The 26060-nt window shown below is 44.4% G+C and overlaps 1 long non-coding RNA gene across 1 annotated transcript; it reads left to right on the top strand.

The window, feature by feature from the left end:
* The first annotated feature begins 836 nt into the window (after positions 1-836).
* LOC130361328 (uncharacterized) lies at positions 837-22998 on the top strand. Its single transcript, XR_008890964.1, has 3 exons — positions 837-930; positions 10879-11036; positions 22714-22998. It is a non-coding gene; the product is annotated as an uncharacterized LOC130361328 (long non-coding RNA).
* The last annotated feature ends 3062 nt before the right edge of the window (positions 22999-26060 follow it).

Raw genomic sequence — 26060 nt, 5'->3', positions numbered from 1 at the left:
CAGGTCCCCGCGAGCCCCTGCAGCCTTCGTCCCCCGTTCTGCCCGACTTCCAGGGGCGGGCAGTGCGGGGAATATCCACAGGGACCAATCACAGTGATCGCTGACCAGGACCATCAATGGATGGTCCTGGGGGTGAAGCAGAAGTTGTCCCCTGCTGGAAACAGCGGGACTTCTGCCAGTTAACCCGTGCGATGCTGCGCATCGCCGGGTTAACTGAATGTCATTTATAAACGCCGGGATGCGCGAACGCACTGCACAACCCGGCGTTTATATATGACATTCTGCGGGAAGGGGTTAATGTTATGGCAGTGAAGGGGAAGCTGTATAACTATTAAAATATATATAAATAACTGGCATCACAAATCATTAGTGCCTAAAATACATGAACCATCAAAGGGCATTCTATGAATTGCAATTCCTCCATACTACCAGCAGAGGTCACAGTTTCCTGTAAAGTCACTTGGTGACCTCCAATATCATATTTATTTATTTTTTTCCTGCTCCATAGCATCCTAGTTATTAAATGATCACTCTAATTAAAAAAAATGTTTGCTATTGCACTCCTTATGGTAAGTAAAAAATATTTCTAATATACTTTGTTTAAAAAAAAAAATGAATTTTTCTATGTTTTATTTTTGCTTAAAAAAGCTCAAGAGCACATTTTCCCCCATCTCACACACAGACTTTGGACTGAAGCCCAAACACAGGAAGTGCAGCCTGGAGTGCTGAGGGGGGGGGGGTGTTCAACCAACAGCATATGGCAGTTAAGTGTGAGAGGAGCTATGATTGGATGAGGCTGGAACCCCCCCCCCCTCAGCACTCCAGGCTGCACTTTATGTGTTTGGACTTTTCCTTTTATATTCTATGGTTTCCTGTCCCTAAGGAAGCCGAAGTATGTCCAGGTCCATAGTGGCCAAAATATTGAGATAGGTAGGTGACTGCCATGGAAACTGCAGAGCCCCTCGGTATAGATGGCTAACGGATCTCGATATAGCTCCTGGTGAGGTAGCTTGCTGGCTCACTCCTGTGCTCTGATGTATGTTGCAGTCTGCTTATTGTTCGGAGCCATAGCTGCAGATCCAGGCCACTTACCTATGATGGCCTGGGAAGAATTTGAATTCAAGTCTGCACTTGTGCACCACGGGGCAGCAGGATCTGGGCAACCTCCATGTGGTTGCATGTGGAGTCCGATGGTTGTGATCATGTTGGAGGCAGAGCTTGGTTGCGTATCTGGCGCATGAATCCCAGATGTGATGTGACAGCGAGGAGGAGGATGACTGGCGTGCTGGACATTACATCAGATGCTGAATTTCTCGCAAATTTGCAGAGCAACAAGTATACAAGATGGTGTCTTTCTGCTTCTCTGCTTACATTTAGTGAGCTGGCCAATCATTTAGCTTTCCAAGTCCCGGAAGAAGGATTTTCATCTGTTGTAGGGGTGGGCATCAGTCTTGTGTCCCTGACAATCCATGATGTGGGTATATTGACTGGCTTTACTGATTGTTTACCCATACCAGGGGAACCCCTCAGAAAATAAAAATTCTGTGGGGTACCCCTACTGAATTTGACAAGCAAGAAAAAAAAAAGGGGGGGGGGGGGAGGGAAACAGCCGCAATGCACAACATCAATTTATCTGTTGGCTATGTAGATTACAGTGCTGCTTTATACAGCAACTCACAAGTGGCGTCTTCTAAAATCAGCGTTGTTTTCTTCTCTTCTCCAGGTCCGGGTCATCCGGGTGTAGAATAGTGTACATGGGTGACAGGTGTGTAGAGGAGTGTACATGGGTGAAAGATGGTTTTAGAAGAGTACATGGGTGACGGGGGCGTAGGGGGTGACAGGTGTACATTGGTAACGGGTGTAGAGGAGTGTACACGGGTGACAGATTGGTGTAGAAGAGTGTACATGGGTGTAGGGGGTAAAAGGGGTGGACAGAAGTGACAAGGTGGTAACAGAGGGGTGAATAGTGGAAGTTGGACATTGGTGATGGGGGGTAGTCAGAGGGGTGGTGAACATTGGTCACAGGGGCGGACATGGATGAGAGGAAAGTGGACAAGGGTGACAGAGGGAAGAGGGTTCAGTACCTTAATGAAGCTGAGCTGTTTTTCAATGTCCGTCTGCAGGGGGCCGGGAAGATGGTCCTGGGGCCAGTGTAGTGTCATATATTTTGTGTTTTGCCGTGGATTGTGTTGCATGACTCAGCACTTTCCAGTGCTGGACAAAGACAGCTCCATTGGCTGACAACGCGCACACCCGCCCCCTAACATTAGTCCCTGGAGGGGGGTGTGCGCATGTCACGTGACCACAGATATGCTGTCTCAAAACACTTCCCTTCAGTGTGAGTTCAGCTGCCACAGCAAGAGGATGTCTCCTGCTGTGATAGCCAAAGCGATCCACCCCACTAGCCCACCAGGGAGCATTCACATTTCCCTTTAGACGCCGCTGTCAGCTTTGACATTGGCGATCTAAAGGGTTAATAGCCACCCGCAGTGATCGCCGCATGCTGGCTATTAGCTGCGGCCCCAGCTACTGAAAACAGCCAGGGGCTGCAGAGTATGAAGTGGGCAAGAGTCAGGAGCCCTCTCCAAACAGACTGTTGAGCACCGCCGTGCTTGTCAGGTCCGGCCCTACTTGCCCGAAGCAGGACTAAGGCTAATATATGATCCACTACATCGTTGGTATAAAACAGCATGTGAAGCCACCTCACTTACCCATAATAAACACCTGTCCACACTGTCCCAACGTACGTTTCGTCACCCGGACTTTCTCAAGTCTGGGTGACGAAACATACGTTGGGACAGTGTGGACAGGTGTTTATTTTGGGTAAGTGAGGTGGCTTCACATGCTATGTTTTATACCAGCGATGTAGTGGATCATATATTAGCGAGCAGTCAGCTAGATACTAGGTAGTGGGTTGGTTGTTCGACCCCCCCCCCCCCCCCCCCCCCCCACCTTATTTTCCACTATAAATTCTATTGAGCCTTCAATTACTGTTTCCACCTCACAGATTATGTGTTATACTGTTTACCACTTGGCTGGAGACCTTTTTCACGTGTCCCGCCATCGTATTTGGGTTTGATACTCTGTACACATTCATTGCATTGCTTTGTATTTTATATCTGTTTTTTCTGACTTTTCACTTGTTTCTCTTCTTTTTGGTTTAATCATAGTTCTTTGTAGGTTTAGCATTTCATCATTGCTTTAGGCAGCATACACTAAGCTCTTCAATTATCAGCAAGGGTTATTTAGGATTGGCGTCCCCTCTTTTGGTGTGTACCCCCCTACCCTCTACAGCTATTTGGTTTGCTATTGGGTGTGTACTGTTTTTGTAAATAATAGGCAAGGAACTACTAGAAGTTGAAATGAGAGCTGACTACCAGGGTGGACTGTCTAAGTCAACATTGTGGGCAACAAAGAGAGTAGTGTCCAAATCCGGGCAGTGGACGCCCTGTGTCAGAAGTCGGTCGAATGCATTCCCTCTGCCGGGACACCAGAGCTGAAACTTAAAGGGGTACTCCACTGCCCCAGCGTTCGGGACATTTTGTTCCCAACGCTGAGTGAGGGCTACGGGGGTCGTGACGTCACTGCCACGCCCCCTCAATGCAAGTCTGTGGAAGGGGGTGTGGCAGTCGCCACACCCCCTTCCACAGACTTGCATTGAGGGGGCGTGGCAGTGACGTCACGACCCCCGCAGCCCTCACCCAGTGTTGGGAACAAAATGTTCTGAACGCTGGGGCAGTGGAGTACCCCTTTAAGTGATAAATCCCAGATACAGCTGAAATTTGCAAGTTCGTTGGGGAGACGTGACCCGGAGGTGGAAAATCATTCCGAGAGTTGTTTACTGTGTATGCGATGAGACTAAACCTGAACTTACATGTATTGTTCTGAAACATATACGGTGAATCACTGCATAGGAGGCCAAACACTAGTAACATCACACAATTGATCTAATAACATTTTCCAGCTCACTACCTCATACCCGTCTGTCTCCATAACTGGTTTAATATTAACCTGTGTTATAATACTGACCGTCACTTAGGCCCCCCCTGTCCTTGTGAAATTACACAGTGAAGCATTGTGGTATGGACTATATTTAGCTCTGTACAATCTGTGTCCAAGATTAGTCCAGATAAAAACATTTTCAGACCTGATGCCTTTTTATGTTGCTTCACTGAATTTTGCTGCTAGAAACAATGCAATGTATGAAGAAACTGCAATATATAGTGACTTCATGCACATTATCCCAATATAGTGACTTCATGCACAGATGGCTGGCACAGGTTGTTACCCGTTCTGTTATAAATGAAGGGTAAATGTCCCACAGAATTTACCTTTTACATCTATTGCTGATCAGTGCCTGATTGCGATTAAAGCAGCTATGGTGCAGACCTGGTGCTGTGGTAACGTGTGTTGTGTGATTTAACCCCACCAGGACCAAGGGCGTACCTGTACGCCCTCGCATCCTGGGACTTAAGGACCCAGGGCGTACCTGTACGCCCTCTGCGTTTGTTCATCACCGTTAACCAGGCGGTGAATGGAACGGGATGCCTGCTGAAATCGTTCAACAGGCATCCCGTGCAAAGCCATGGGGGGGTCCTGAGACTCCCGTATGCCGGCAAATTCAGATCTCCGGTGTCAATCAGGTCTCCGGTGACGGGGAAAATAGGGTGACTGGTACTGTCCGAGACAGCGCCAGTCACCCTTGCCCAGCAGGAGTGAGGTGGCACGGGTGCGCAGTGATCGGCGGCAGCGGAGGTCCCTTACCTGATCCGACAGGCAGTGGCATCCCTGGAGGCGGCTGCGAGGGTCCCTGTCGGTGGCGGCAACAGCGGAAGCACACAACAGGAGGTAAGCGCAGTTTACCTCCTGCTATTGCTTAGCAACAACTCTCAGCATGCACAGCCAATGCTGGGAGTTGTAGTTTTACCACAATTGGAGGCACAACTACAACTCCAAGCATGCCCTTTGTCTGCCTGTGCATACTGGGAGTTATAGTTATGCAACAGCTGAAGGCACACTTTTTCATAGAAATGTGCCTCCAGCTGTTGCATAACTATAACTCCCAGCATGCCCTTTGGCTGTCAATGCATGCTGAGAGTTGTAGTTTTGCAACAGCTGAAGGCACACTAGTTGTGAAATACTGAGAGTTAGTTACCTAACTCAGTGTTTCCCAACCAGTGTGCTGCCAGCTGTTGCAAAACTACAACTCCCAGCATGTACTGACAGACCGTACATGCTGGGAGTTGTAGTTTTGTAACAGCTGGAGGCACACTGGTTGCAAAACACTGAGTTAAGTAACACTCTTCAGTGTTTCACTGAATGTACCCTAAAAACACTACACAAAATAAAGAGTAAAACACTGCATCTACACATCCTCCTCCCCAGCCCCCCCCCCCCCTAATAAAAAAATAAAATGTCTCGTACAGCAGTGTTTACAAAATGGAGCCTCCGGCTGTTGCAAAACAACAACTCCCAGTATTGGCGGACAGCCACTGACTCTCCAGGCATGCTGGGAGTGTTGCAACAGCTGGAGGCACCCTGTTTGGGAAACACTGCCGTAGGGCATTTTGGCGGCGGAGGCAAGTGTGACGCTTGCATCCGGGTCCGCCCTTATGCAGATGCCTAATTTAAGCCTCAATTGTGCATGGCACTCTCTCACTTTGGAGCCCTGTCGTATTTCAAGGCAACAGTTAAGGGCCACATATGGGGTATTTACCTATTTGGGAATTTTTTTTACAAACTTTGGGGGGCTTTTTCTCATTTTACCCCTTATGAAAAAGTAAAGTGGGGGTCTACACAAGCATGTTAATGTAAAGAAATAAAATGTTTACACTAACATGCTGGTGTTGCCCCATACTTTTCATTTTCACAAGAGGTAAATGGAAAAAAAAAATAATTTGTAACGCAATTTCTCCTGAGTACGGAAATACCCCACATGTGGACGTAAAGTGCTCTGCGGGAGCACAACAGCGCTCAGCAATGAGAGCGCACCATGTATATTTGAGGCCTAAATTGGTGATTTGCACAGGGGTGGCTGCTGGAAACTACACCCTTGATGGAACGTAACAAAGGGTGAGGTGAGCATTTACGCCCCACAGGTGTCTGACAGATTTTATTTTTCATTTGCACAGCCCACTGTTACAAAGATCTGCCAAATGCCATTGCGGTGTAAATGCTCACCCCTTGTTACATTCTGTGAGGGGTGTAGTTTCCAAAATGGGGTCACATGTGGGGGGATCCACTGTTCTGGCACCACGGGGGGCTTTGTAAATGCACATGGCCCCAGACTTCTATTCCAACCAAATTCTCTCTCCAAAAGCCAAGTGGTACTCCTTCTCTTCTGAGCCCTGTAGTGCGCCCGCAGAGCACTTAACATCCACACATGGGGTATTTCCATACTCAGAGGAATTGGGGTTATAAATTTTGGGGGGCATTTTCTCCTATTACCCCTTATGAAAATGAAAAATTTGGGGTAACACCAGCAATTAAGTGAAAAAATCTAATTTTTCACTTTCACATCCAACTTTAGCGAAAATTTGTCAATCACATGTGGGGTGTAAAGGCTCACTGTACCCCTTGTTACGTTCCTTGAGGGGTGTAGTTTTCCAAATAGTGTGCCATGTTTTTTGCTGTTCTGGCACCATGGGCGCTTCCTAATTGTGACATGCCCCCCAAAAACCATTTCAGCAAAATTCGCTTTCCGTCGCTCCTTCCCTTCTAAGCCCTCTAGTGCACCCACAGAGCACTTTACATCCACATATGAGGTATTTACTTACTCAAGGGAAATGGGGTTACCAATTTTGGTGGGCTTTTTTTTTTCCTATTACCCCTTGTGAAAATGAAAAATTTGGAGTAACACCAGCATTTTAGTGAAAAAATCAAAAATTTTTTTTTCACATCTCATTTTAACAATAGTTTGTCAATCACCTGTAGGGTGTTAAGGCTCAATATGCCCCTTGTTACTTGCCTTGAGGGGTGTAGTTTGCCAAATATTGTGCCATGTGTTTTTTTTTTTTTTTTTTTCCTGTTCTGGCACCATGGGGGTTTCCTAAATGTGACATGCCCCCCCCAAAGACCATTTCAGCAAAATTCAGTCTCCAAAATCCCATTGTCGCTCCTTCCCTTTTGAGCCCTCTAGTGCACCCACAGAGCACTTAACATCCACATATGAGGTATTTCCTTACTCGAGAAATTGGGTTACACATCTTGGGGGGCTTTTTCTCCTTTTACCCCTTGTAAAACAGAAAAGAAACTGGGTCTACAAGAACATGTTAGTGTAAATAATGAAGATCTTGAATTTTCTCCTCCACATTACTGCTATTCCTGTGAAACACCTAAAGGATTAACAAACTTTCTGAATGTCATTTTGAATACTTTAACCCCTTAACGACGCAGGACGTATATTTACGTCCTGCGCCGGCTCCCGCGATATGAAGCGGGATCGCGCCGCGATCCCGCATCATATCGCGTCGGTCCCGGCGCTAATCAACGGCCGGGACCCGCGGCTAATACCACACATCGCCGATCGCGGCGATGTGCGGTATTAACCCTTTAGAAGCGGCGGTCAAAGCTGACCGCCGCTTCTAAAGTGAAAGTGAAAGTGACCCGGCTGCTCAGTCGGGCTGTTCGGGACCGCCGCGGTGAAATCGCGGCGTCCCGAACAGCTGACCGGACACCGGGAGGGCTCTTACCTGCCTCCCCGGTGTCCGATCGACGAATGACTGCTCCGTGCCTGAGATCCAGGCAGGAGCAGTCAAGCGCCGATAATGCTGATCACAGGCGTGTTAATGCACGCCAGTGATCAGCATTAGAGATCAGTGTGTGCAGTGTTATAGGTCCCTATGGGACCTATAACACTGCAAAAAAAATGTAAAAAAAAAAGTGTTAATAAAGGTCATTTAACCCCTTCCCTAATAAAAGTTTGAATCACCCCCCTTTTCCCATAAAAAAAATAAAACAGTGTATAAAAAATAAACATATGTGGTATCGCCGCGTGCGTAAATGTCCGAACTATAAAAATATATCATTAATTAAGCCGTACGGTCAATGGCGTACGCGCAAAAAAATTCCAAAGTCCAAAAAAGCGTATTTTGGTCACTTTTTATATCATTAAAAAATGAATAAAAAGTGATCAAAAAGTCCGATCAAAACAAAAATCATACCGATAAAAACTTCAGATCACGGCGCAAAAAATGAGTCCTCATACCACCCCATACGTGGAAAAATAAAAAAGTTATAGGGGTCAGAAGATGACATTTTTAAACGTATAAATTTTCCTGCATGTAGTTATGATTTTTTCCAGAAGTGCGACAAAATCAAACCTACATAAGTAGGGTATCATTTTAACCGTATGGACCTACAGAATAATGATAAGGTGTAATTTTTACCGAAATATGCACTGCGTAGAAACGAAAGCCCCCAAAAGTTACAAAATGGCGTTTTTTTTTCGATTTTGTCGCACAATGATTTTTTTTTCCGTTTCGCCGTGCATTTTGGGGTAAAATGACTAATGTCACTGCAAAGTAGAATTGGCGACGCAAAAAATAAGCCATAATATGGATTTTTAGGTGGAAAATTTAAAGGGTTATGATTTTTAAAAGGTAAGGAGGAAAAAACGAAAGTGCAAAAACGGAAAAACCCTGAGTCCTTAAGGGGTTAAGGAGTGCAGTATTGATAATGGTGTATTTCGAACATAAAGAACCTCAAATTCCCTTCAAAACTGAACTGGTCCCTAAAAAATTCAGATTTTGAAATTTTCGGGAAAAATTGGAAAATTGCTGCTAAACTTTTAAACCCTGTGATGTCTTCAAAAAGTAAAAACATGGCAACTTTACAAGTAAATATATTGTATATGTGAATGAATATATAATTTATTTGGAATGTCCATTTTCCTTACAAGCAGAGAGCTTCAAAGTTCAAAAAATGCTACATTTTCTAACTTTTCATGAAATTTTTGGAATTTTTCACCAAGAAATTATGCAAGTATCGCTAGAAATTTACCACTAACATAATGTAGAATATGTCACAAAAAAACAATCTCGGAATCAAATTCATAATTAAAAGCATCTCAGAGTTATTAATGCTTAAAGGGGTACTCTGGTGAAAACCTTTATCTTTTAAATCAACTGGTGGCAGAAAGTTAAACATATTTGTAAATTACTTCTATTAAAAAATCTTAATCCTTCCTGTACTTATTAGCTGCTGAATACTACAGAGGAAATTCTTTTCTTTTTGGAATGCTCTCTGATGACATCACGAGCACAGTTCTCTCTGCTGACATTATTATTATAATAATAACACTTTATTTATTGTTGTCCTTAGTGGGATTTGAACCCAAGTCCCCAGAGCTGCAAGGCAGCAGTGCTAACCACTGAGCCACCATGCTGCCCTTAGCATACATCTGCTATGCATGGTTGCTAAAATGGACAGAGATGTCAGCAGAGAGCACTGTGCTTGTGATGTCATCAGTGTTCCAAAAAGAAAGGAATTTCCTCTGTAGCATTCAGCAGCTAATAAGTACTGGAAGGATTAAGATTTTTTTTAATAGAAGTAATTTACAAATATGTTTAACTTTCTGCCACCATTTGATTTAAAAAAAAAAGGTTTTCACCGGAGTACCCCTTTAAAGTGACAGTGGTCAGACTCAGATTTGCAAAAAATGCTTTGGTCCATATAGGTGTTTCCAGGGGTGTGCATACAAGGTCGCAGTGACAGAGCTGGGCCTCCTATTGCAGACATATTTATATTCATTTACCGTATATTCACTTAGGGTGTATTCACATATACAGTAACCTGCACAGATTTGAAGCTGTATTTAATCATTTAGGGTATGTTCACACTACCCGCGGTGTGAACTTAACATTAGTGTGAATGGGTCTCCGCGAGACCCGTTCACACTGTGGAATTGTTCATTCTTTGCGTGGAAGTCTGCGAGCACTGCATAGCCGTCAATGGTGACGCGCAGTGCCGCGCGGTCCTTCCGCCGCCGCCGGCTGCCAGTCTGAAACTGCGCTCGCTGAATTCAGTGTGAACATACTCTTAGTATACACTGAAATCTGAGCTTCAAATCTGCAGCATCAAGAGTCCCACGTAAGGGTTGGAGGTGGGGGCAGTGTGCCAATGTGACTGACGTGCAGGCCGTACTCCAATCCACACTGCACACAAAGCTCTGCCAGGGGAGGAGTCCTGTGTGTCTGCTCATAGGAGAATATGCACCACATTTCCCGCTATCCAAAGAATAGGGGATACGATGTCTGACCGCAGGAGATCTGGGTGCTGGGACCCCCCGGAGCAGTCACCCGGCCTTCTGAACATTATGTTCGGGCGGCTGTGGTCATGACGTTGTGCTACGCCCCCTCCATTCATGTCTATGGGAGGAATAATTTCCCCAATGTCATTGCTCACTTTAAATTACTCGGAGTGATTATGAATGGTCCAACTGTTGCCTCACTTTTGTACTTTAAAGGGGGGACCCCCGCAATCTCGGTGCAGCCCCCGGCATTCTGTGCAGGACGCTGCCTCCGAGACGAGGATGTGATGTCACTAGGGGGTGTGGCCGTGATGTCACGTCCCCGTCTCGGAGGCAGCGCCCTGCACAGTATCCTTTGGATAGGGGATTAGATGTATAAAGCCGGATTACCCCTATAACTTCTAGATGGTGTTTATGTTATGTATCTTTGCCACGCCACCTGTGTTATACGCTGTTCGATATCTGTATGAGGTGATATTGCCTTGAAACACCCTCTTTCAGTCGCTGTGTTTGTTCTTTTAATTACTTTTAATTTAATTCTTTCATTAGTAAAAATTGTATTTTGCATGTTATGGTAGTCCCATATGCATTGTTATTGAAGGTTTTTTTTTTTTTTTTTTGCCCCAAAGACTCGGCAATCTGACAACCAACAAGCAAGTGCTGAACGCTGAGAGTGTGGCGCTAAAATTTTGCTGTTCCAAACACAGGCTAGAAAAGTAGCAGAGACTCAAATCAAATAAATCTTTATTCACACTTGTGTCATGACTGATCCTTAACCACAATGATGGTAAATATGCTATTCTTGCTGGAAGTTATAAGGAATTTATATATATATATATATATATATATATATATATATATATATATATTTTTTTTTTTTTAATAGCCAAAACCCTACCGACTCTCTGCTCTTGCCTTCTGAAAAAATAGTCCACTACACTACGGGGGAGATTTATCAAAACCTGTGCAGAGGAAGAGTGGTGCAGTTGCCCATAGCAACCAATCAGATTGCTTCTTTCATTTTCCACAGGCCTCTAAAGAGGCCTGTGGAAAATGAAAGAAGCAATCTGATTGGTTGCTATGGGCAACTGCACCACTCTTCCTCTGCACAGGTTTTGATAAATCTCCCCCTACGAGACTTTTTAAGCCCCATTATGTTTTGGCTTGAGCCATCTGCAAACTGTAGACAGATGCACCATTTTTGCTACCTGCAGCCATCAGTAGAAGGAGCTTAGGCAGTGAAGTTAATATGAATTCAATAATACAACTTAAAGATGAGAGTTAAAAGTGGTATTCCAGAGTGGGGCGTGTGGATTCAAATCTACAGGTGCCAGAAAGTTGTTTTTTTTTTTTTACAGGTTTGTAAATTGCTTCTTTAAAAGAAAATTAAAAAAAACTACGCTTTCAGCTGTTGTATGCCCTGGAAGAAGTCATGTAGTCTTTCCTATCAGACATGGTACTCTCTGCTGCCACCTTTGTCTCTGTGTTCAGAACAGTACTATCCCCATAGCAAACAACTCCTGGTCTGGACAGTTCCTGACACGGACAGATGTGGCAGCAGAGAGCACTGTGGACCTACTGAAAATAGTACATGACTTCCTCCAGGGCATATAGAAACTAATAAGTATGGGAAGGATTAAAGGGGTACTCCGCCCCAAGACATCTTATCCCCTATCCAAAGGATAGGGGATAAGATGTCTGATCGCGGGGGTGCCGTCATGACCCCTCCCATAGACTTGCATTGAGGGGGCGTGGCCGTGACATCATGAGCCTCCGGAACTCCGCCGCTGCACCCAGCGCTCTAAACGAGCACCGAGTGCAGCAGGGAGATCGCGGGGGACCCACGCGATCAGACATCTTATCCCCTATCCTTTGGATATGGGACAAGATGTCTAGGGGCAGAGTACCCCTTTAAGTTTTGTGTTTCCTTTTCTTTTTAAATTCATCTATTTTTCAGATCTGTATAACGTTATGTCACCAGCTAATTTGAAAACTAGGGCTGCAGTTAACAATTATGTGCAAAATCAATTATGTAGCCGATTATTGGTTCAATTAATCAGATAAAAATCAAAACAGGATTAGGGGACAATGGAAAGGTTAAAGGGAGGAAGTGGGGACCATGTTGTGAAGAGTTAAAGGGGTACTCCGGTGGAAAACATGTTTTTTTAAATCAGTTTCGGTTTCTTTTCCCGTCTCTGTTTGCAACGAAAGTTTCTCAGAATCGCGAATGAACTCTTTTTATGACCCTTCAAAACTTTGAACGTAAGATTGATTCAATTGTCAACATTTTATCCCCAAAGTTGATCTTCCAATCAGTCGTCCAGTAGTGGGTGACGGCTGCTATGTGCACGGAGTAAACCTTAGTCTGGCTGGAACCAATACAAGACTTGTGTACTCAGCGGACACACTCCAGAACTGTAAAAAGGGCACACTACAAGCTGTCCTTACAAACCACATGCAGAGGATCCAGCTATGGGGAACGGATTCACCCCTAAATTTCTCTGCTTGAGGTATAGAACATCATATATATATATATATATATATCAAGTCTTCCAAACAACTTCCCTCCATGTAATAGCCTAAGGCTAGGTTCACACTATGGAATCTCTGGGCAGAATTTATGCTGGAGATTTAGCCGGCGGAACTAAGACCGCACGGACTGCACTGCCATCCCCATAGACCGCAATGCATTTCTGGCTGGATCTTTTGGGAGATCTGCTCAGAAATTCATGGACATCTATTGGGACGGCAATGCAGTCCGCGCGGTCTTAGTGCCGCCGGCTTTATCTCCAGCAGAAATTTCATAGTGTGAACCTAGCCTAAGGATCTATTCACGTGGCGGAATTGCGCCTCAAATTAAAGCCCATAGACTTCTATGGGATTCCGCACTCCTATTCAACCTTCTGAAATTCCGCAAGCGGAATTTCAGAAGGTTGAATGGGAGTGCGGAAACCCATAAAAGTCTATGGGCTTTAATTTGAGGCGGAATTCTGCTGTGTGAATAGACCCTAAGTAACCTGTAACATATACTACATGGTATGGGTAAATGTTTTGGGCCATATTGATCGATTAACATTCTGTATTCAACTTCTTTAATCCAGTGCTCTTTCTTCTTGTCATAGCAGAGGGAAGTGGATGCTGTCCTATGAATGTACAGAGAAGTACAGCAAGATCCAACAACCCATTATTGATTGCAAATAGTGGCAAATTGCCTACACCAGTTAGAGCACTAGGGTTTACATGTAGGACAAGCAAAAATAAATATAAATTCTAAATTCATTTTATACATAAGGTCCCTCAACATACAATGGTCTTTTCTGGACCATTGTAACATGAAACCAGACTCACCATACAATGCTACAGACAATCCAGATCTGTGATACGTGTCAATGGCTGGAAGAACCGACCAATCAGAATGGACATTCACTGGTAAAACCCCTGTATTACTGAAGTGTATGCACTGACTGGCTGTCTGGTAACGCCCCCTACAGTACAGGGAGGTATTACATGTTCTGTACTCTTTACCTCTACCAGGTATAGCTGCTCCTTTGGACACCAGTTGAAGACGGCCCCGTATTTCTTTTTTGGGACACTGTGTATAGAACCCTGAAGAAGATCCTGTTCTCTACATAGACAGTGATTACAGCTCCCAGCAGATCTTTATTACTTTTATATGTAAGGACTTTCTTTATCTGTATTAGTTATCTACTTATTTCTTTTTAATCCTCACTTTTTCCTATTTTTGGATGACATTTTGGGGCTTCAGAACCAATTACCAGGTTTCCATAGAGTTATGGTCTCAACATACAATGGTCGTCCTGGAACCAATTAATATTGTAACTTGAAGGGGTACTCCAGTGGAAAACATAACTGGAGCCAGAAAGTTAAACAGTTTTGTAAATTACTTCTATTTAACCTCTTAAGGACCCAGGACATACTAGAACTTCCTGGCACCCTGGGCTTTAAGGACCCAGGACGTACTAGTACGTCCTGGTGTTTCTCCGGTCTATGCCGCGCCCCGGGCAGAGATCGGAATGGCTGGCCGGCTGAAATCTTTCAGCAGGTTTGCCGTGCATATGTCGAGGGGGGTCCCGGGCGATCGCCGGAGATCGCTTGCGAATTCACGCAAGCGATCTTCTGCAATTCGGGTCATTCAGGTCACTTGTGACCCGATGACCGCGAAATACAGGGTGATCAGGGGTGTACCATACACCACCAATCACCTGCCGTTGCTGGGGAGCGGTGACAATACTGTCACCGCCCCAGCAACGCTACTATTGGCCAGCGATCGTCTGGCCAATAGTAGCGCGGCAGAGGAGGGGTTAACGGTCCTTCCCGCCGCTGTACCCGCTCGCTGCGTTCAGTCAGCGGGTACAGCAGCGCAGAGAGGACCGTGGATCCCCCCTCAGAGCTCCGGAGCCCCCTCAGGAGCCGTTAGAATAGGGATAGTCTCTTGCAGGGACAAGTAGGTGAAAAAGTGTCAATAAAAGTTATTAAAAGTGAAAAAAAAGAAAAAAAAAAGTAACCCCCCCTGACCCCCTAATAGGTCCCCAAGGGTCCTATTAGGGTCTGATCCCTGACCCCGGGCCCTATTAGGGGTTCAGGTAGCTGCGTGCGCCATGGTTTTTTTTTTTTTTTTGGCCGCAGCTTTTTTCGGTAACGGAGGCTTACGCTTTTTTAGCCTCCGACTCCGAAGCTGCCAGTGAGGACGATGAAGATCCAACTTTTTTGTGTTCTTCATCGCCCTCCTCATCATCTAGTAGTGATGATGAGCCCCCTGCACGGCGGCGGAGACGCCGCCAGGCGAGGCCACGCACCCCCCATGAGAGTGACCCAGTGGCCAACACTAGTACGAGTGGCAATGCCGCTCGTAATAGGAGTCCCGCTCCCCAGACAAGTACACTGGAGCCCCCTTCCGATAACCCTGTGTGGAGCCCCCCAGAGGGTTATCAGCCACGGATTCCTGAGTTTGTTGGCGACTCAGGAATCCGGATTGACATGGCTGGCTTCACTGATCTGGACTTTTTAAAGTTTTTTTTCAGTGACAGCCTGGTCAATCTAATGGTGGAGCAAACGAACTTGTACGCCCAGCAGTTCATTGCCCACCACCCCGATTCCTTTTTGGCCAGGTCCAATGAATGGCGCGCCATTGATGCAGCGGAAATGAGGACATTTTGGGGCCTCTCGCTGCATATGGGCCTGGTCAAAAAACCAAGTGCTCGTCATTACTGGAGCGTGGACGTCCTCTATCAGACCCCGCTTTACAGTATGGCGATGACACGGAAGCGGTACGAGGTGATTCGGAAATGCCTGCATTATGCAGATAATGCAGCATGTCCGCCCTAAGGTGATTCCGCCCATGACCGGCTTTACAAAGTGAGGCCGGTCATCCATCACTTTGGGGCCAAATTTTTGGAGGCCTACGTACCGCTCAGGGACCTCTCGGTAGATGAGTCTCTCATCAGTTTTAAGGGGAGACTCATCTTCCACCAGTATATTCCCTCAAAGCGAGCGCAGTATGGCGTGACGCTCTATAAACTCTGCGAGAGTACCTCCGGGTACACTTGCAGGTTTAGAGGGACTAGATTCCCGTATTGAACCCCCAACGGGAAAATTGTTTGGGACCTTATGCACCCATTGCTGGATAAGGGTTACCACGTATACGTGGATAACTTTTAAACCAGCATCCCTCTGTTCACATCCCTTTCCGCCAGATCCATGTCCGCTTGTGGGACCATGCGGAAGAACCAGAGAGGCCTCCCTCTAAATTTGGTCCAGACGCCTATCCCCAAGGGTGAGTCCCGTGCCCTGACCCATGATAACCTGTTGTTGGTGAAGTATAAGGATAAGAGGGATGTCCTTATACTCACCACTATTCATGGGAATGGCAGCACCCCTGTCCCTGTGCGAGGTACCGCGGGACCGGTCCTCAAGCCCGATTGTATTCTGGACTACAATCGGTATATGGGGGGAGTTGATCTCTCAGATCAAGTCCTCAAGCCATATAACGCCATGCGGAAAACACGGGCATGGTACAAAAAAGTTGAGGTCTACATGGTACAGGTTGCCATGTACAACGCTTTTGTACTATCCCAGTACGCTGGCAACACAGGGACATTCCTCCAGTACCAAGAAGAAGTCCTAAGGTTCCTGATCTTTGCTGACCGGGAAAGATCAAGCCGGACTTCCCAAGGGTCTGGAGTTATAGGCGCCAGGATCATCCCAGGCCAGCACTTTCCAGGTGTGATCCCCAACACTGGAAGGACGGGACGATCCCAGAAAAAATGCAGAGTGTGTCACAGGAAGGGGAGACGGAAGGACACCACCTAATAATGTGACACTTGCCCAGATAATCCGGGCCTCTGCATGGGCTGCTTCAGGGAGTATCACACTTCCATGGAGCCTTAAATTTTCCCTTTTCATTTGAATTTTCCATAATTTGACCAATGTACCAAGTCCAGAGTACATTCCAAAATTTAACCCCCATAAATCACTAAATTGCCCCAAAAAACCTGAGAAAAAAAAAAAAACCTGATAAGACCTCTGGGGGTGTTTTTTTCAGAAATGTGTCATAGGTCACTGAGTCACTATCATCGGTTGCCTGAAATGCGCAGCGCTCTCTCTCCACCTGAGCTGGGTGCGCATTTGAGGCAACAGATTAGGGACGGCCACACACATCACATTCCCAGAATGATGATTCAGAGCATGGGGTTTGGGGCGGGCATATTTTTTTTTGTTTTGGCTATGCTCTGGGTCATCATTCTGGGAATATATCCTTTTTTTTAATTATGATTTAGAATTTTCTGGCCCACTGTACCCCATATTATGGGCCTCTGTACCCCACCTGTCTACCCCAGTTACGGCCCGTTGTCCCCCATAGTGTTCCCCTATTTTAGGGCTCAGTGCTCCCCCCCCATTAATGCTCTTTGAGGGGGGTCCCACATCCTGGCTCCATATCAAGCTCAAGGTCCCTGACTGCGCTCCCACTCAAGCAAGACCTGCTGTGCACCCGCCATGCCAAATTCATCAAAAAATAAGGTATGTCCTTACTCCAAATAAATGTATTTACAAATTGTGGGGGGTCTTTTCTGCTATTAACCCTTGTAAAAATGTAAAATTTTGGGGAAAACCCACATTTTAGTGAAAAAACAAAAAAAAAATGTTGACATATGCAAAAGGCGTGAAACCCCTGTGGGATATTAAGGCTCACTTTACCCCTTGTTATGTTCCTCAAGGGGTCTAGTTTCCAAAATGGTATGCCATGTGTTTTTTTTTAGCTGTCCTGGCACCATAGGGGCTTCCTAAATGTGGCATTTCCCCACCCCCCCTATTTCAGAAAAGTTTGCAAATGTGACTCCTTCCCTTCTGAGCATTGTGGCGCCCCTGCAGTGCACTTGACGTCCACTTATGGGGTACTTCCATACTCAGAAGAGATGGGGTTACAAATTCTGCAAATATGTGAAATTTGGGGGGAAACACACATTTTAGTGAAAAAATTAAAAAAAAATTTTTGCATATGCAAAAGTTGTGAAACCCCTGTGGGGTATTAAGGCTCACTTAATTCCTTGTTACATTCCTCAAGGGGTATAGTTTCCAAAATGGTATGCCATGTGTTTTTTTTTTTTTTGCTGTCCTGGCACCATAGGGGCTTCCTAAATGCGACATGCCCCCCTAGCAAAATTTGCTCTCAAAAAGCCAAATATTACTCCTTCTCTTCTGAGCATTGTAGTTCACCCATAGTGCACTTCAGGTCAACTTATGGGGTACCGCCATACTCAGAAGAGATGGGGTTACAAATTTTGGGGGGTCTTTTCTGTTATTAACCCTTGCAAAAATGTGAAATTTGAGGGGAAACACACATTTTAGTGACATTTTTTTTTTTTTTTACATATGCAGAAGTCGTGAAACACCTGTGGGGTATTAAGGCTCACTTAATTCCTTGTTACATTCCTCAAGGGGTCTAGTTTACAAAATGGTATGCCATGTGTTTTTTTTTTTTGCTGTCCTGGCACCATAGGGGCTTCCTAAATGCGACATGCCCCCCTTGCAAAATTTGCTCTCAAAAAGCCAAATATTACTCCTTCTCTTCTGAGCATTGTAGCTCGCCCGTAGTGCACTTCAGGTCAACTTATGGGGTACCGCCATACTCAGAAGAGATGGGGTTACAAATTTTGGGGGGTCTTTTCTGCTATTAACTCTTGCAAAAATGTGAAATTGAGGGGAAACACACATTTTAGTGAAATTTTTTTTTTTTTTTTTTTTTACATATGCAGAAGTCGTGAAACACCTGTGGGGTATTAAGGCTCACTTAATTCCTTGTTACGTTCCTCAAGGGGTCTAGTTTCCAAAATGGTATGCCATGTGGTTTTATTTTTGCTGTTCTGGCATCATAGGGGCTTCCTAAATGCAACATGCCCCCCTAGCAAAATTTGCTCTCAAAAAGCCAAATATTACTCCTCTTCTGAGCATTGTAGTTCACCCATAGTGCACTTCAGGTCAACTTATGGGGTACCGCCATACTCAGAAGAGATGGGGTTACAAATTCTGCAAATATGTGAAATTTGGGGGGAAACACACATTTTAGTGAAAAAATTAAAAAAAAAATTTTGCATATGCAAAAGTTGTGAAACCCCTGTGGGGTATTAAGGCTCACTTAATTCCTTGTTACATTCCTCAAGGGGTATAGTTTCCAAAATGGTATGCCATGTGTTTTTTTTTTTTTTGCTGTCCTGGCACCATAGGGGCTTCCTAAATGCGACATGCCCCCCTAGCAAAATTTGCTCTCAAAAAGCCAAATATTACTCCTTCTCTTCTGAGCATTGTAGTTCACCCATAGTGCACTTCAGGTCAACTTATGGGGTACCGCCATACTCAGAAGAGATGGGGTTACAAATTTTGGGGGGTCTTTTCTGTTATTAACCCTTGCAAAAATAATGTGAAATTTGAGGGGAAACACACATTTTAGTGACATTTTTTTTTTTTTTTACATATGCAGAAGTCGTGAAACACCTGTGGGGTATTAAGGCTCACTTAATTCCTTGTTACATTCCTCAAGGGGTCTAGTTTACAAAATGGTATGCCATGTGTTTTTTTTTTTTGCTGTCCTGGCACCATAGGGGCTTCCTAAATGCGACATGCCCCCCTTGCAAAATTTGCTCTCAAAAAGCCAAATATTACTCCTTCTCTTCTGAGCATTGTAGCTCGCCCGTAGTGCACTTCAGGTCAACTTATGGGGTACCGCCATACTCAGAAGAGATGGGGTTACAAATTTTGGGGGGTCTTTTCTGCTATTAACTCTTGCAAAAATGTGAAATTGAGGGGAAACACACATTTTAGTGAAATTTTTTTTTTTTTTTTTTTTTACATATGCAGAAGTCGTGAAACACCTGTGGGGTATTAAGGCTCACTTAATTCCTTGTTACGTTCCTCAAGGGGTCTAGTTTCCAAAATGGTATGCCATGTGGTTTTATTTTTGCTGTTCTGGCATCATAGGGGCTTCCTAAATGCAACATGCCCCCCTAGCAAAATTTGCTCTCAAAAAGCCAAATATTACTCCTCTTCTGAGCATTGTAGTTCACCCATAGTGCACTTCAGGTCAACTTATGGGGTACCGCCATACTCAGAAGAGATGGGGTTACAAATTTTGGGGGGTCTTTTCTGTTATTAACCCTTGCAAAAATGTGAAATTTGAGGGGAAACACACATTTTAGTGACATTTTTTTTTTTTTACATATGCAGAAGTCGTGAAACACCTGTGGGGTATTAAGGCTCACTTAATTCCTTGTTATGTTCCTCAAGGGGTCTAGTTTCCAAAATGGTATGCCATGTGGTTTTATTTTTGCTGTCCTGGCACCATAGGGGCTTCCTAAATGCGACATGCCCCCCTTGCAAAATTTGCTCTCAAAAAGCCAAATATTACTCCTTCTCTTCTAAGCATTGTAGTTCGCCCGTAGTGCACTTCAGGTCAACTTATGGGGTACCCCCATACTCAGAAGAGATGGGGTTACAAATTTTGGAGGGTCTTTTCTGCTATTAACTCTTGCAAAAATGTGAAATTTGAGGGGAAACACACATTTTAGTGAAATTTTTTTTTACATATGCAGAAGTCGTGAAACACCTGTGGAGTATTAAGGCTCACTTAATTCCTTGCTACGTTCCTCAAGGGGTCTAGTTTCCAAAATGGTATGCCATGTGTTTTTTTTTACTGTCCTGGCACCATAGGGGCTTCCTAAATGCGACATGCCCCCCTAGCAAAATTTGCTCTCAAAAAGCCAAATATTACTCCTTCTCTTCTGAGCATTGTAGTTTGCCCGTAGTGCACTTCAGGTTAACTTCTGGGGTACCGCCATACTCAGAAGAGATGGGGTTACAAATTTTGGGGGGTCTTTTCTGCTATTAACCCTTGCAAAAATGTGAAATTTGAGGGGAAACACATTTTAGTGAAATTATTATAATTTTTTTTTTTTTTTACATATGCAGAAGTTGTGAAACACCTGTGGGGTATTAAGGCTCACTTAATTCCTTGTTACATTCCTGAAGGGGTCTAGTTTCCAAAATGGTATGGCATGTGGTTTTTCTTTTGCTGTTCTGGCACCATAGGGGATTCCTAAATGCAACATGCCCCCCAAAAACCATTTTAGAAAAACGTACTCTCCAAAATCCCCTTGTCGCTCCTTTGGTTCTGAGCCCTCTACTGTGCCCGCCGAACACTTTGCATAGACATATGAGGTATGTGCTTACTCGAGAGAAATTGGGCTACAAATATAAGTATAAATTTTCGCCTTTTACCAATTGTAAAAATTAAAAAGTTGGATCTACAAGAACATGCCAGTGTAAAAAATGAAGATTGTGAATTTTCTCCTTCACTTTGCTGCTATTCCTGTGAAACACCTAAAGGGTTAAAATGCTGACTGAATGTCATTTTGAATACTTTGGGGGGTGCAGTTTTTATAATGGGGTCATTTGTGGGGTATTTCTAATATGAAGACCCTTCAAATCCACTTCAAACCTGAACCGGTCCCTGAAAAATAGTGAGTTTGAAAATTTTGTGAAAAATTTGAAAATTGCTGTTGAACTTTGAAGCCCTCTGGTGTATTCCAAAAGTAAAAAACACGTACATTTTATGATGCAAACATAAAGTAGTCATATTGTATATGTGAATCAAATTTTTTTTTATTTTGAATATCCATTTTCCTTACAAGCAGAGAGCTTCAAAGTTAGAAAAATGCTAAATTTTCAAATTTTTCATCAAATTTGGGGATTTTTCACCAAAAAAGGATGCAAGTTACCACAAAATTTTACCACTATGTTAAAGTAGAATATGTCATGAAAAAACTATCTCGGAATCAGAAAGATAACTAAAAGCATTCCAGAGTTATTAATGTTTAAAGTGACAGTGGTCAGATGTGCAAAAAATGGCCGGGTCCTAAGGTGTAAAATGGCTGGGTCCTTAAGGGGTTAAAGGGGTATTCCAGGAAAAAACTTTATATATATATATATCAACTGACTCCAGAAAGTTAAATAGATTTGTAAATTACTTCTATTAAAAAATCTTAATCCTTTCATTACTTATGAGCTTCTGAAGTTAAGGCTGTTCTTTTCTATCTAAGTGCTCTCTGATAAAACCTGTCTTGGGAAACGCCCAGTTTAGAAGAGGTTTGCTATGGTGATTTGCTTCTAAACTGGGCGGTTCCCAAGACAGGTGTCATCAGAGAGGACTTAGACAGAAAAGAACAACCTTAACTTCAGAAGCTCATAAGTACTGAAAGGATTAAGATTTTTTAATAGAAGTAATTTACAAATCTGTTTAACTTTCTGGAGCCAGTTGATATATTTAAAAAAAAGTTTTTTCCTGGATAACCCCTTTAAAAATCTTCAACCTTCCAGTACTCATCATCTGCTGTATAATACAGAGGAAGTTCTTTTCTTTTTGAATTTCCTTTCTGTCTGACCACAGTGCTCTCTGCTGACACCTCTGTCCATATCAGGAACTGTCCAGAACAGGATAGGTTTTTTATGGGGATTTGCTCCTACTCTGGACAATCCCTGACATGGACAGAGGTGTCAGCAGAGAGCACTGTGGTCAGACAGAAAAGAAATTCAAAAATAAAAGAACTTCCTCTGTATTATACAGCAGCTGATAAGTGCTGGAAGGATTAAGATTTTTAAATAGAAGTAATTTACAAATCTGTTAAACTTTCTGGCACCGGTTAATTTAAAAAAAATGTTTTCCACCGGAGTACTCCTTTAAGGAACAAACTGCAACTCCAGGATAGGTAAGTTATATGTGTGTATTTCTGTTTTGTATTTTAAGTAACACAGGAATGTTTAAAAACAAATCATAATCAATACCCCTGCTGTGATGTTGGGCCTGCCTGTCATGTAAAGTTGACTCAGAGCAGTAACTCCCTCATACTCTCTTGTTAAAGTGATGGCTGAATGAGGTTTTGTTTCCTGATCTCCAGGATGCTCCAGGTCCCCGGGATGGAATGCACCAATTTAACAGCACACAATGGGAATTTCAATCACCTACCTCTGGGATACCGAGCAACATATGCATGTGAAAGTGATAGTGTTGGAAAAGATCATTCCTTGTATCCGTTTGCTGAAAGGATCGAACGTGGGTCAAGATTTAGAAACAGTGATGTCTTCTATCTGGAAGCCAAATAAGTTTATGCCAAGATTATAATGTATCCCCTATACAGAGGATAATGAGATGGCTGATTGCTAGTATTTCCCAACCAACTTGCCTCTAGCTGTTGCAAAACTACAACTCTCAGCATGCCCGGACAGCCTTCGGCTGTCCGGGCATGCTGAGAGTTGTAGTTTTGAAGCAGCTGGAGGCACCCTGGTTGAGAAACACTGTCTTAAAGGGGTAGTCCAGTGGTGAAAAACTTATCCCCTATCCTAACGATAGGGGATAAGTTTGAGATCGCGGGGGGTTCGACCACTGGGGCCCCCTGCGATCTCTCTGTACAGGGCCCCGGCTCTCCGGCCAGATAGCGGGTGTCGACCCTCCGCACGAAGCGGCGGCCGACACGCCCCCTCAATACATCTCTATGGCAGAGCCGGAGATTGCCGAAGGCAGCGCTCCGGCTCTGCCATAGAGTTGTATTGAGGGGGCGTGTCGGCCGCCGCTTCGTGCGGAGGTCGACACGCCCCCTTCCCGCGAGCTGTCGGGGCTCCGTACAGGAGATCGCAGGGGGCCCCAGCAGTCGGACCCCCCACGATCTGCAACTTATCCCCTATCCTTAAGATAGGGGATAAGTTGTTCACCACTGGGTCACCACTGGACTACTTTAAGAAAGGGACCGGCGGCAGCACAGACGCACACATGTCCTCTGACCAGCTCTACAGTACTACCACAAGAATCTACTTGGGCACTGTAAGTGGACCTGAGGAAGGTATGAGTTCATGCCGAAACGCGTTGTCCCCGATATACCAATAAAAATTTTATTGTCCTGTGCTTCTTGAGTCCTCGCTTCATGTTCTTGTTGTGCACCGTTTTTTTACGCCTCACCTGTCTACCATTACCATCGGCCCCCATTATTGGGGCTCGATACCGGTAGGAGCACAGTAGCCAACTAATACCATTGATCCAGCCCGTGCTTATCGCCGTACCATTCAGTTCACGGCTATACAAGGTGGGTATCTCACTGTGGTGTGGTGTAGGGCACACATCAGCAGATACCCCTCATCAGGGAGCGCCCCCTGTGTTTTTTATCCTTCTCCAAGCATCTTAAGAAATTTAAGATGCTTTATCTTTTAAAGGGGTACTCCCCTGGAAAACATTTTTTTTTTAAATCAACCGGTGCCAGAAAGTGAAACAGATTTGTAAATTACTTCTATCAAAAAAAAAATCTTAATCCTTCCTGTACTTATCAGCTGTTGTATGGTCCACAGGAAGTTATTTTCTTTTTGAATTTCCTTTCTGTCTGACCACGGTGCTCTCTGCTGACACCTCTGTTCATTTTAGGAACTGTCCGGAGCAGGATAGGTTTGCTATGGGGATTTGGACAGTTCCTAAAATAGACAGAAGTGTCAGCAGAGAGCACTGTGGTCAGACAGAAAGGAAATTAAAAAAGAAAAGAACTTCCTGTGGAACATACAACAGCTGATAAGTACAGGAAGGATTAAGATTTTTTAATAGAAGTTACAAATCTGTAGTTGATTTAAAAAAAATATATATATATATGTTTTCCTGGGGAGTACCCCTTTAAGTGAAAAGATTGATTTCCTGCCATTGCTGGGAGCTGTACCCTTGTACCAACGTTAAATTTTTTTTTTATATATATATATATATATATATATACTCTTACATTGTTGGCTTATACTTCTAGATGGCCCACAACATCTGGCACCATTACCATCAACAGAGCAAAGACCAGTATAGTTGTGGCCCCTTCATTCAGGTACCAAACAATGTCCATGTGGCTGAGCCACGTACTGCAGTGACCATTCTGCTAAGTAGGGGTCCCAGGCATCAGACCCTCACCAAAAGACCATAAAGGTAAAGTGCCAGAAAACTCATTGACTATCATTCTGTTTTAAAGGGGTATTCCGCCCCTAGACATCTTATCCCCTATCCAAAGGATAGGGGATAAGATGTCAGATCGCCGCGGTCCCGCTGCTGGGGACCCCTGGGATCCCCGCTGCGGCACCCTGCCATCATTACTGCACAGAGCGAGTTCGCTCTGCACGTAATGATGGGCGGTACAGGGGCCGGAGCATCGTTACATCACGGCTCCACCCCTCATGATGTCACGGCCCGCCCCGTCAATACAAGTCTATGGGAGGGGGCGTGGTGGTCGTCACGCCCCCTCCCATAGACTTGCATTAAGGGGACGGGCCGTGATGTCACGAGGGGCGGCGCCATGACGTCACGCTGCTCCGTCCCCTGTATCGCCCGTCATTACGTGCAGAGCGAACTCGCTCTGTGCTGTAATGATAGCAGGGTGCCGCAGTGGGGATCCCCGGGGTCCCCAGCAGCGGGACCGCGGCGATCTGACATCTTATCCCCTATCCTTTGGATAGAGGATAAGATGTCTAGGGGTGGAGTACCCCTTTAAGCTATATATATATATATATATATATTTTTTTTTTTGCAAACATCCACAATAATTGACCACATAGAAGAACACAGTGTTTCCCACATGTTCTACTTTCATCACAGGCAATACACTCATTGCACAATTGCAGCCAAATGTATTGTCATCTGTCTGCTCCCCACATCTAGTCTTCTGTACTTAAAGGGGTACTCCGGTGGAAAACAAATGTTTTCAGATCAACTGGTGCCAGAAATTTAAACAGATTTGTAAATTACTTCTATTTAAAAATCTTAATCCTTCCAGTACTTATCAGCTGCTGTATGCTCCAGAGGAAGTTGTGTAGTTCTCTCCAGTCTGTCCACGGTGCTTTCTGCTGCCACCTCTGTCCATGTCCAGAGCAGGAGCAAATAAATCCCCATGGCAAACCTCTCCTGCTCTGGACAGTTGCTGACAGGGACAGAGGAGGCAGCAGAGAGCACTGTGGTAAGACTGGAAAGAACTACACAACTTCCTCTGGAACATACAGCAGCTGATAAGTACTGGAAGGATTAAGATTTTTAAATAGAAGTAATTTACAAATCTGTATAACTTTTTGACAGTTGGTTTGAAAACTTTTTATTTTTATTTTTTAAACCCGTTTAACCCCTTAAGGACAATTTTATTTTTTACATTTTCGTTTTTTCCTCCTCGCCTTCAAAAAATCATAACTCTTTTATATTTTCATCCACAGACTAGTATGGGGGCTTGTTTTTTGCGCGACCAGT

Source organism: Hyla sarda, chromosome 3 (genome assembly GCF_029499605.1).
Source record: "Hyla sarda isolate aHylSar1 chromosome 3, aHylSar1.hap1, whole genome shotgun sequence".
NCBI lineage: Eukaryota > Metazoa > Chordata > Amphibia > Anura > Hylidae > Hyla > Hyla sarda.
This window is presented reverse-complemented; position numbering and strand designations above follow the sequence as displayed.